Here is a 9,894-nt window from a genome sequence, read left to right as displayed (position 1 = left end):
ACCCTCAGCATTGATTACCTGGCAGCGCCACATCCTTGGGTGGGAACGAGAGTCACAAGGGACATGCCGTTGCTTTTGACAGGTGAGTGAGTAGGTAAACCCTGTGCAGGGAACAATCCTGCTTTGGGTAGAGGGATGCAAGGGGGTGACCCACTGGTTATCGTCCACAGCTAACTTCCCTGCATTTTCAACCTCCATGGATGCTGGGGGCTGAAGCACACTAGCCACCTGGATTCTCCAAGCACCCAAGTTAAGTCCTAGCCCCTCTAAGAGAGTGAAACACACCAGTGAAGGGGGCCCCAGGAGCCTTTTTGTTTAGGGTTTGTACAAGGCCTAGCACGCTGGGGCCTGGAGCAGACTTGCCTGTTTGTACAGCCCCTAGCACGCTGGGGGCTGGGGCACAGGTGCCTGTTCCTACAGCCCCTAGCACGCTGGGGGCTGGGGCACAGGTGCCTGTTCGTACAGCTCCTAGCACGCTGGGCTCCCCTCACTGAATACCAAACACCCCCCCCCGCGAGGAGCCGGCCTTGCAGGTGGCGGGAGCGGGGCGGAGCGGAGCAGGGCCCCCTCCCCCAGGGGTTCGGCGCGGCCCAGACCCCCCCGCGCGGCTGGGGTGGGCGTGGGCAGCGCCCAGGGGCGGCACCGAGGCAGACGCGCTCCCTGGCCGCGCTCCAGCTCGGCGCACTAAGGCAGGCTCGGGCTCGGCGGCTCCAGCCTGACTGACGCCGGCCGGGACTGCTGCTGCTGCTGCTGCCGGCCCCTGCCGCAGCCCCGTCCCCGTCCCTGTCCCCGCCGCGGCAGCGAGCGAGCCGCAGAGAGGCGCGCGGGCGGCAGGTAAGAGCCTCCTTTCCCCTCCCCACGCGAGGCGTGGAGCTGCCCCGCGGCCAGGGCTGCGCCCCGCGGAGCCCCTCGGCCGGCCAGGGGTGGCGGAGGCTGCTGCCTGCCAACCTCCCGCGGCTCTGCAAACTTCTCGCTCGGCGGGAGCCTGCGGCACGTGCCCGCCCCGCACCTTGGGCGGAAGGTGCCGAGACGGGCACGTTCGCATGGCCGGAGAGCTGGGGGGAGGCGACGGGACCGGACCGGACCGGACCTTTCTCAGGGTCCCCTTGTCCGCGCGCGCAAGCGGGAACGCGCTCCCCGCCTCTCTGCCGGTCCCGAGACGGAGCAGCAGCGGCGGCGGGGCGCGGGCGCCTGGGGTGGAGGCTGCCGCTTCTGCGCGGGCGTCGCTAGCGGGCCGGGCACGGACTCGGGGCACGCTTTCCCGTGCTGACCCAGACGAAAACGCACCTCCATCCAGGGCTTCATAATTACAGTCCAGTGGAGGCAATGAAAGAAATGGCTTCTGCCATGGGGTGGTGGCGTGGATCTCTTCCGTGTAATTGCTCTGTATTGTACTTACCTTGCAGGCATTTAAAAACAGAGGTAAGAATATGCTTCTCAAGTGTTTTCAGGCTGCTATGCGGATTGTTTCCCTGTGCTAAAATACTTGCTTCCCCCCGCTTTGCTGGCTGGTTCCTATGCCAGATATTTGCAAGAGGGAGGGAGGGAGGGGGGAAACAGATACAGGAGACAAACTGACGCCAGTATTGTGATCGAAAGGAGGAGCACAAGGAAAAACACTTTTATGGATGGCTAAACGCTGACACGTCTTCCCGCTATTATGATTTCTTTCCTTCTAATTTAGCGGGGAAAAAACCCCACATGGCACGTTTTGAAACACTTTTTCCCTTCATATTTCATTTTGTAGTCTAGAAATCTTGCTACTGGAAATACCTGCCAATGAAACATCAGTATTTGTCAGATTTTGTTAGCATATTTGGGTAACTAGCATACCAATCTGAACCAGATCAGTGTCTCTTGGACAAGCAATTACTACCAGTGGGCAGGATTTCCAAAACAATCTTCTCAGCTATGGGAAGTCGCCTGATTTATTTTTTTTAAAGCAAGCCTGGACAGCTGCAAATGGAGGAAATTCATAGTTGGTTCAGTTTCTAAATTGTTATATAATATAGTGGGGAGACTTCCAGATATTTGTACTTTCAGTCTAAATGTATATGAACTGTTACCAGTTGTACTTGCTTTAAAGGATTCTCATTAATGTGAATAAAAATGAAGAACACATGTATAGTTAAATGTTTATTCTAAATAGATATAAGGAAAAAATAAATTCTTGACAAAAAATAATCAACCTCTCAATGAATGAGTTTTCTCTTAAACTCACAGAAGCAAGAAATAAGGTACAAGTTCTTGGACTGTGTTCAGGTTTGGGGTTGTGCAGGAAGGACAGTGCAGATAAGACAAAGTCATTACTTTATAAATGAGATGCACGTAGGAATGTGCTTATAGAAGTTAGGAGCACATTATTTTCTAACCTTCTGTGATGTAATCTAAAGGAAGTACTGTAAAATTCGTCTTTGAGCAATGAATCCTCACAGCGATGGCTTGGACAACTGTCATCACTCAAACTTCATCCTTTTATTCAGCCAGACAGCTCCCTTCTTTTAGATTTGATAGGTACCAACGCTATTGCTGATCTGCGCTAACATTTGTTGGCTGGTTTGTGTTTGTTTCCTATTTGCTTTTAAAACTGGGAAGTAATTTTTACGTTTCCTTTGTTATACCAGTTCAAATAAGTATATATCAACAAAGTTTTTGGTAAGTGAAATTTGTTAAGAAATATATAGCTATATATTTACTGAGCTCTACAGTGGTTTCAGATTCTCATCTCTGTCTGGCTTTCCTAGGTGAGGGAGAGGTAAATGTTTTCTTCTTCACTTTATTCCTGGCATTTAGAAACACCAGCAGTTTTGCAAAAGTGACTAAAATATGGATCTAGTGTATTTTATTACCACTCACTGTGGTAATTAAGGTTGTAAAATTATTAAAGGCACCCAGAGTCTGGGATAGACACTTCTGTATATGTGTAAACTGAAATAAAATACAATGGTGTACATCCCCAGTACCTTACAACACTCATTTTCACAATGTGCTTTTGAGGTAGGTAAGTATCTTATTTAACACATTTGTCCAAACCCAAGAGACACATACATATATGCCCAAAACATATGTTGAGGATAGAAATATGTTTAGAGGAATCAAATATCACGAAGGTCTGGATGCTGCTCCCATTGGAAATCAGTGGTAGCACTCACATTGAGTTCAGTGGGAACATAACTGGGGCTAACCCCCTAGAATAAGACTAGATACACAATAAAAGATGTCACAAAACATTGGATAGTTAATTCCCCCACCCCTCTTCTTTTCTTTACAAACTTTCTTCATCTTAACTATCTGCTGTTATCAGTCAGGGAGATAGTGTGTCCCACAATCCTCTCTCTTGAATACTAAACTGTTGTAATTCTAGTGGCCAGCCTAATCCATCTTGATAAAGTTTTATTTTCCCCTTGTTTAATTCAGAGGTTGATAGCTGTTAATTATTAGTGACCTCTAACCAGAGCACTAAGTAGAGTATTACTAACAATAGTGGCTAGCTGCAATTCCAGGATCAGCTGGACTGTGCCTTCTGTTTTAAATGAAATTAATAGACTAAAGCTGGCCAAGAAGAAGAAAATGTGCTTTTGAGTAATTTGTCCATTGCAAATAATATAATGTAACGTTACTAATGAGCATTTCTATAGATTCTATTTGCTCCGAATATTCTTTGGAAATAAGGGGAGGGGGAGAAAGCATGGTAAATATTTTAAGTAAAAACAAAATACCAAAAAAACCATGTCTGCAATTGGTGGTTGTTCCCTACTGTCTGATTTCCTGCTGCTGGTTGGTATAAACAATAATATGGATGTTTATTTGTACATTAGCAGCACAAAATAATGAATAAGTAACAATATGAGAGCTTTATGCTGGTTTAGTACTGTCCGAGAGCATTTGACATAAGAAAAAATCAGAAACAGAATTCAGTTTCATAAAATGGCCATTCAAAAAAAATAACCTAACTCATTTTCATTGGCAGTTTTTTTGCATCATGTTCAAATAATAAGATTAATATTTATGAAAAGGTGCTTATAACAAAGAATCTGGGACTGCTCCTGAGAATGCAGTGGGAAATCTATTGTTTATTTTTAGTTAACTGAAAATCTTGCAGCCTCTACTCAAGAGAGCCGTGCCAAAGGGTTACAGGATTGGAACCAAGACTACTAAAATCCATTCTAGTAAATGCATTTGAATTAGAATTAAGATAAGATACCAGATTTGTGTTGCAGATGTATGTGGCTTTAGACAGATGTGGCTTTGACCATTAAAGGTTTCTGCAAGAATTGTTGCAACACCTTATACAAACAAGATATAGACCGTTTCTTTAGTTCAGAATCAGGATTGCAGCAAATAAGGCAAAGATGTAACTCCTCCAGGCAGATATATTTTTGGGATGGTGCACAGATGTAGAAAATTTCTATGGCTTTTTCTTTCCAAACCTACTTTCATATTCAATACTTCTTCACAGAGCTAATCCCCATCATTCTGGTGGTTGACTTTAAGGTTAGGGTTGCAAAATTCACCCTATACTCCCCTCCTCCCCCCCCCCCATTGATTAGGAACACCTTTGTGTATCCTCACTGTTCTTAGAGCAGGAATGCAATTTCTGTATTTCTTCCCACTTTCTCTGTCATTGTCAATAACTTCACTATCCTCCCCTCATCCGAACTCTTGGTGACAACTTTGGCTTCTCTCTGATTCCTCACATCCTTAGCCAAATCTTCTCTCTTTTTTTTTCTTGACTGTACTTTCCAAATTCCTCCCTTCCTTTCTTTCACTGCTGCCACAACATTAGTCCACACTGTGGCAACGTTCCATCTTTGATACTGCAGCCTCAAGCTCTCCAGCTCTGCTCCCCATCAGAAACACCACTGCCAAAATCCTGTTCCTTTTCCTCTATGCTTCAGTCATTTCTCCATATAAATACACCCTCTGGAATCTGTATACACCAGCTTTCCTTCTTTCTTTCACATTAAATTTTAAGCTTCGTACTTTCAAATCTCATATGGGAGTTTCTCATAAGCTCCAAAGCTGTGGTCCATTTAAAAACAAATCAGGATGTTTGTTCAGTGTTAGGCCTCTTTCCCCCCCTTCCCCCCCCCCCGCCCCTTCCCAGGTTTCACTGGCCGCAGGAGTAGGTCCATCACCATTAGCTGGTACTCTGTTGTTTGTTCTCTATTGCACTGTACTTGGTTATGCTTCTATTCTGTAAGCAGTTTGAGGTATGCAGCTGTTACGTGATTTGGTTTACACTTCTGCAATGGAGTGTTTGCTAACTTTACTGTAGTGTGTAAATAATACTTAACTGCAAATGGTTGTGCTAGGCAGTCACCAACATTCAACAAAGTTGAAATGTTTTTTGGTTTTGTTCTTTATTCTGAGGTTTTTTGGTTTTTTTTGCGTTTAATTTTCTAGGTTGTTTTACTTAAGTGTGAAATCCTTAAAATGGTGTAAAGCTGCCTGAAATAGAAAATAAGACATTGGCCAACACTTCCACACTTCAGGTGCTTAAATTTAAGCATCTAATGCCACACATTGTCTCTTATAAAAACACCCTGATTTTTAGAGGGAGTGAGCACCCCACAACTCCAGTTGAAGTCATAAGCAAGTGCAGTTGTGCCACGGATGGGAACTGTATATATACCTGGATGGATGGGTACCCAGCTCTGTTGGTCCTTAGCCATGTTATAGTGAAATACTCAAATCCCATATAAAGAAGAAAAAATTCTGTGTCCCCTTATACCCATTTTATACTTTGTGTGCTTAGGAGAAAATGGAGCATGATGGAATTACAGCTACTTTATTTGTACCTGCTGTCAATCGGATTGGAATCAATTCTGAAAGTTCTCTCTTCTGGAATTTTTATTTTGAAACCTCATCTGTATTTGTTTTGCATTCAACTACACCAAGCTATGTCTTTGTAAAACACATCACAACAGTGTTAACATAACATTAATAGTCAGATGCTGAAGGATTTCCAAACACCTTTGGTTTCCCCTGATTTCAGGGAAAATTGAAGGCTCTCAGGACCTAGTAGAACCTCACCGAATTGGGCCCAAAATCTCTTTTGTAATAAGCTGGAAAATTTTACACCTATGAAGATCTAATATTTGCTTCATCTAGTACCTTTGTTTGTATGGCACAGTATAGATCAAATGGTACAGGGTGTTCTAGGGACCTGAGATACTAAATTTTCCACATAAAATATCCTACAAATGAAAAGTCCGCATTAAGTACAGGTTAGGTAACAGCTCTTTACGTATATCTCCATTACAATAGGTTGAACATCTAATTCTGAGCTATTCCTTTTCCTAAAATGGTTGTGTGGGAAAATCTCCAGGAATCCCAGTAATTGATCAGAAGGATTACAGGATCTGATTACTATGGAAATACATTCTAGCTCAGCCCTGACACTGAAATACTTCTGCAGTACCCTTCTTCCTGTAAGTGTTTGTCATTATGGCATTTGGATGTGCACTTCATTTGAGAAGGGCCAGCATTTATTTTAAAAATCATTAACTCTATTTTTCTAATTTTTCCAACTGTTTCATTTTTAGGAACAATGTTGGACATTGCTACAACTTAGATGGGAATGCCTGGTATGCAAGGAATTTGGGACTCTTCCTGCCTGTAAAATGGGGATAATATTTCCTTTCTCCTAGTCTTTGTCTTGTTTATTTAGGTTGTAAACTCTTCAGGGAAGAGACTTTGTCTTATTGTGTATCTATTAGTGCCATTCACCAAGGGGTCCTGCTATCATTTAGGGAGTCTAAACACTAATAAATAATAGCAATAATTGGTTAAGCCTCCTCTTTCATTGTCTCGGGAAGCCCCTTCCAACAGTCCTTAATCAAACAAAACTCCTTATTGGCTTCAAATGGAAGTTTTACCTGAGCAAGGACTACATGATTGGGCCCTTGTTCTTTATTTTGGTAAAGGTCTAGATCATTGATTGAAATCAACATGTGAGGTTCAGCTGGAGAATTAAGCCCCAGCTATGCCCCAAAGGCCCGGTCTACACTAGAAAACTAGATCGGTTTAACTATGTCAGTCGGGTCGTTAAGCTGGCCTAAGTCCCCAGGTAGACAACGCTAGGACAATGGAAGAATTTTTCCATCCACCAAGCTGCTGCTGGAGGAGGAGGATTAACTACAGCAACCAGCGAACTCCTTCTGTTGGCGTCGGTAGTGTCTACTTTGAAGTGTTACAGTGGCGCAGCTGAGATGCTGTAGCATCTCCCTATGCCAATGGGAGAGGTTCTCCTGTCACTGTAGTTAATTTACCTCCCCGAGAGGCAGTAGCTAAGTCAATGGGAGAGTCTTTCCATCAACCTCATGCTGTTTACAGGAGGGTTAAATTGGCATAGCTATCTCTCACAGAGGCATGGATTTTTCACACATCTGAGAGACATAGCTGTGCCAATGTAAGTTTTCTTATAGATCAGCCCTTGCTGAAGCCAAGCGTGGCTCATTATGTATAGACATGGACACCAGTTTCCCTAAGAAGTTAATATTTTAATACCCAGAAGGCCAGTACAATCAAAGGGAGATGATTCTGAGTAATTGTGCTACTTATATGTACACTAAGCTGGGACCTGGTGGAATAGGGTGGGCCTGGGTTCCCCTGACCCTGGCTCCGTATGAGGGGCTGGATGTGCACTAACCTTTAAGCCAGAAGGCTGAAGTCATAGACTTGCTGTTTGCCCCAGTCAGGAGGCTGAGGGCCGTAGACTGTTTAAGTGCTTAGCGCTGCCCAGAGAACCAGGCCCATAGACTATTGTTGTTCCCGCCGACCAGGACTACCAGCTCATGGGGGTTCACTAAACCCTCCTGCTGGAGATCTGAACTGCTGTTCGGCTGACTTACTCAAACTTGGATGTGGCATTTACCTTCCTAAAATCTATACAAAACCTAAGAGTCCTGTCAGGTTTTGGGATGAGGACGATGGGGCTGCACCATTTGCTTTGGGACCTTTCAAGTGCCCCCAGGTCCAACGTTGCTTGTACCTCCTTTTCCACTATCTCTGTGTTCCTTGTAGCAGGGGCCGAGTGGTCTCTTGGATGATCATCCCTGCCATCATCAGTATCGTATGCTGCGTGAAGGTGGTCTATCCTGGTCAGGCTATGAACACCTTTAGTAGACTCCTGACCTGCCTTTGTTGTTCTTGGGTCAGGTTGTCCCCAATCTGTGGCTCTCCGGTGTCAGTCAGGATGGGGGCCAGGGGTCCTAAGTCTGACTTTGGGACATACGGGGCAATGTAGCAGCCCCTCTCGATTCTGCCATGGCTTTAGAAGATTTATATCGTAGACTTACTGTTTCTCTTTCTTGTCTGGTTGCCAGATCTCATAGGTGACCAGCCCCAGCCGGCAGATAGCCTGGTGGCAAGGGCCCTGTGAGGTTAGCAGTTTTGATTCATCTGAGGGGAGCAGGAGGACAACCCTCTCACCGGGCTGGAAGGTTCTCTCCCGGGCTCCCTTGTTGTAGGTCTGCTCTTGAGCCTTCTGCGTGCTGGGGAGATATTTCTCTTGCTAAGACCCACTACTTTCACCAGCTGCTCTTGTGGCTGCAAGACGTTGCAGGAGGCCCTGTGATGGGGACAGTTCCTGTTCCCAGCTCTCCCACATTTGTGGCTGCCAGGCATACAACAGTTCAAAGGGGGGGACCTGCATTGATGATTGTGGGACCTTCCAGATGGCCAGAGTAGGGGTGGGATGAATTGGTCCCAATGTTGGAGGACTTTTGGGGGAAACTTTGGCAGCATACCTACAGCCCTACCAAATTCGTGGTCTGTTCTTGTAAATTTCACGGTCCTAGAATTCTAAAAATCTTGAATGTAGTGGTTTCAAATATTTAAATCTTAATTTTCATTGTGTTGTAACAAAGGATGAATATATATTTAAAAACAGCAAAATATAGCCCTTAAGTGAGCATTTCTCAAACTACAGGTCCCGGCCCAAGAGAGTGTCGCAGTATTGTCACCCTTGCTTCTGCACTGCCTTCAGAGCTGGGTGGCCGGAGAGCAGCTGTCAGGATGCCCAGCTCTGAGGCAGTGCAGAGTTAAGGGTGACAATACTGCAACCCCCCTACAATAGCTTTGCAGTCCCTTTTGGGTTAGGATCCCCAGTTTGAGAAACACTGTGTACTTTTGTATACTTTCACCCGATAGTACAGGTAAAAGTACACAAAAGACCAGATTTCACGGTCTGTGATGCGTTTTTCACAGCCATGAATTTGGTAGTGCCCTACTCGTGGCTAAGCATTGCATGGTGTGGACGTCATGGTCAAGTTGCAGAATGGCTTGTTGGTGGCACTGGGGCACTACCAGCTGATTCCGGTTTCTTGCATCTGGGGGTTGCGGTCAATGTGGTATAGGCATCGCCTGTTAACTCGAATTGGAGTGCTGCCCGGCAGGGTTCCGTGATTTTCCTATTTGGCTTTAAGATTAGACTCGATAAGTTTATTGAGGAGATGGTATGATGGGATAATAGGATTTTAGCAATTAATTAATCTTTAAATATTCATGGTAAATAGGCCCAATAGCCTGTGATGGGATGTTAGATGGGTGGAATCTGAGTTACTACAGAGAATTCTTTCCTGGGTGTCTGGCTGGTGAATCTTGCCCATCTGCTCAGGGTTCAGCTGATCGCCATATTTGGGGTCGGGAAGGAATTTTCCTCCAGGTCAGATTGGAAGAGGCCCTGGAGGTTTTTCGCCTGCCTCTGCAGCATGGGGCACAGGTCACTTGCTGGGGGATTCACTGCTCCTTGAAGTCTTTAAACCATGATTTGAGGACTTCAGTAGCTCAGACATCGGTGAGAGGTTTATCGCGGGAGTGGGTGGGTGAGATTCTGTGGGCTGCATTGTGCAGGAGGTCAGACTAGATGATCATAATGGTCCCTTCTGA

At 45.2% G+C, this 9,894-nt stretch overlaps 1 protein-coding gene across 3 annotated transcripts in view; it reads left to right on the top strand.

Moving 5' to 3' along the window:
• Window positions 1-688: 688 nt before the first annotated feature.
• The window catches only part of SMAD9 (SMAD family member 9), a 71,939-nt gene continuing 62,733 nt past the window's right edge, over window positions 689-9,894 (top strand). The window contains exon 1 of one of the 3 annotated variants that reach the window (XM_048848142.2): window positions 689-834. The gene's annotated coding sequence lies outside the window, so the exon portion shown is untranslated. Of the gene's footprint in view, window positions 835-1,210; window positions 1,423-9,894 lie in introns of those variants that run through there. The other 2 variants (XM_048848152.2, XM_048848132.2) reach the window with 2 other exon arrangements.

Source organism: Caretta caretta, chromosome 1 (assembly GCF_965140235.1).
Source record: "Caretta caretta isolate rCarCar2 chromosome 1, rCarCar1.hap1, whole genome shotgun sequence".
Taxonomy (NCBI): Eukaryota; Metazoa; Chordata; order Testudines; family Cheloniidae; genus Caretta; species Caretta caretta.
The sequence above is the reverse complement of the archived record's forward strand: the minus strand, read 5'-3'. Positions and strand labels throughout refer to the sequence as shown.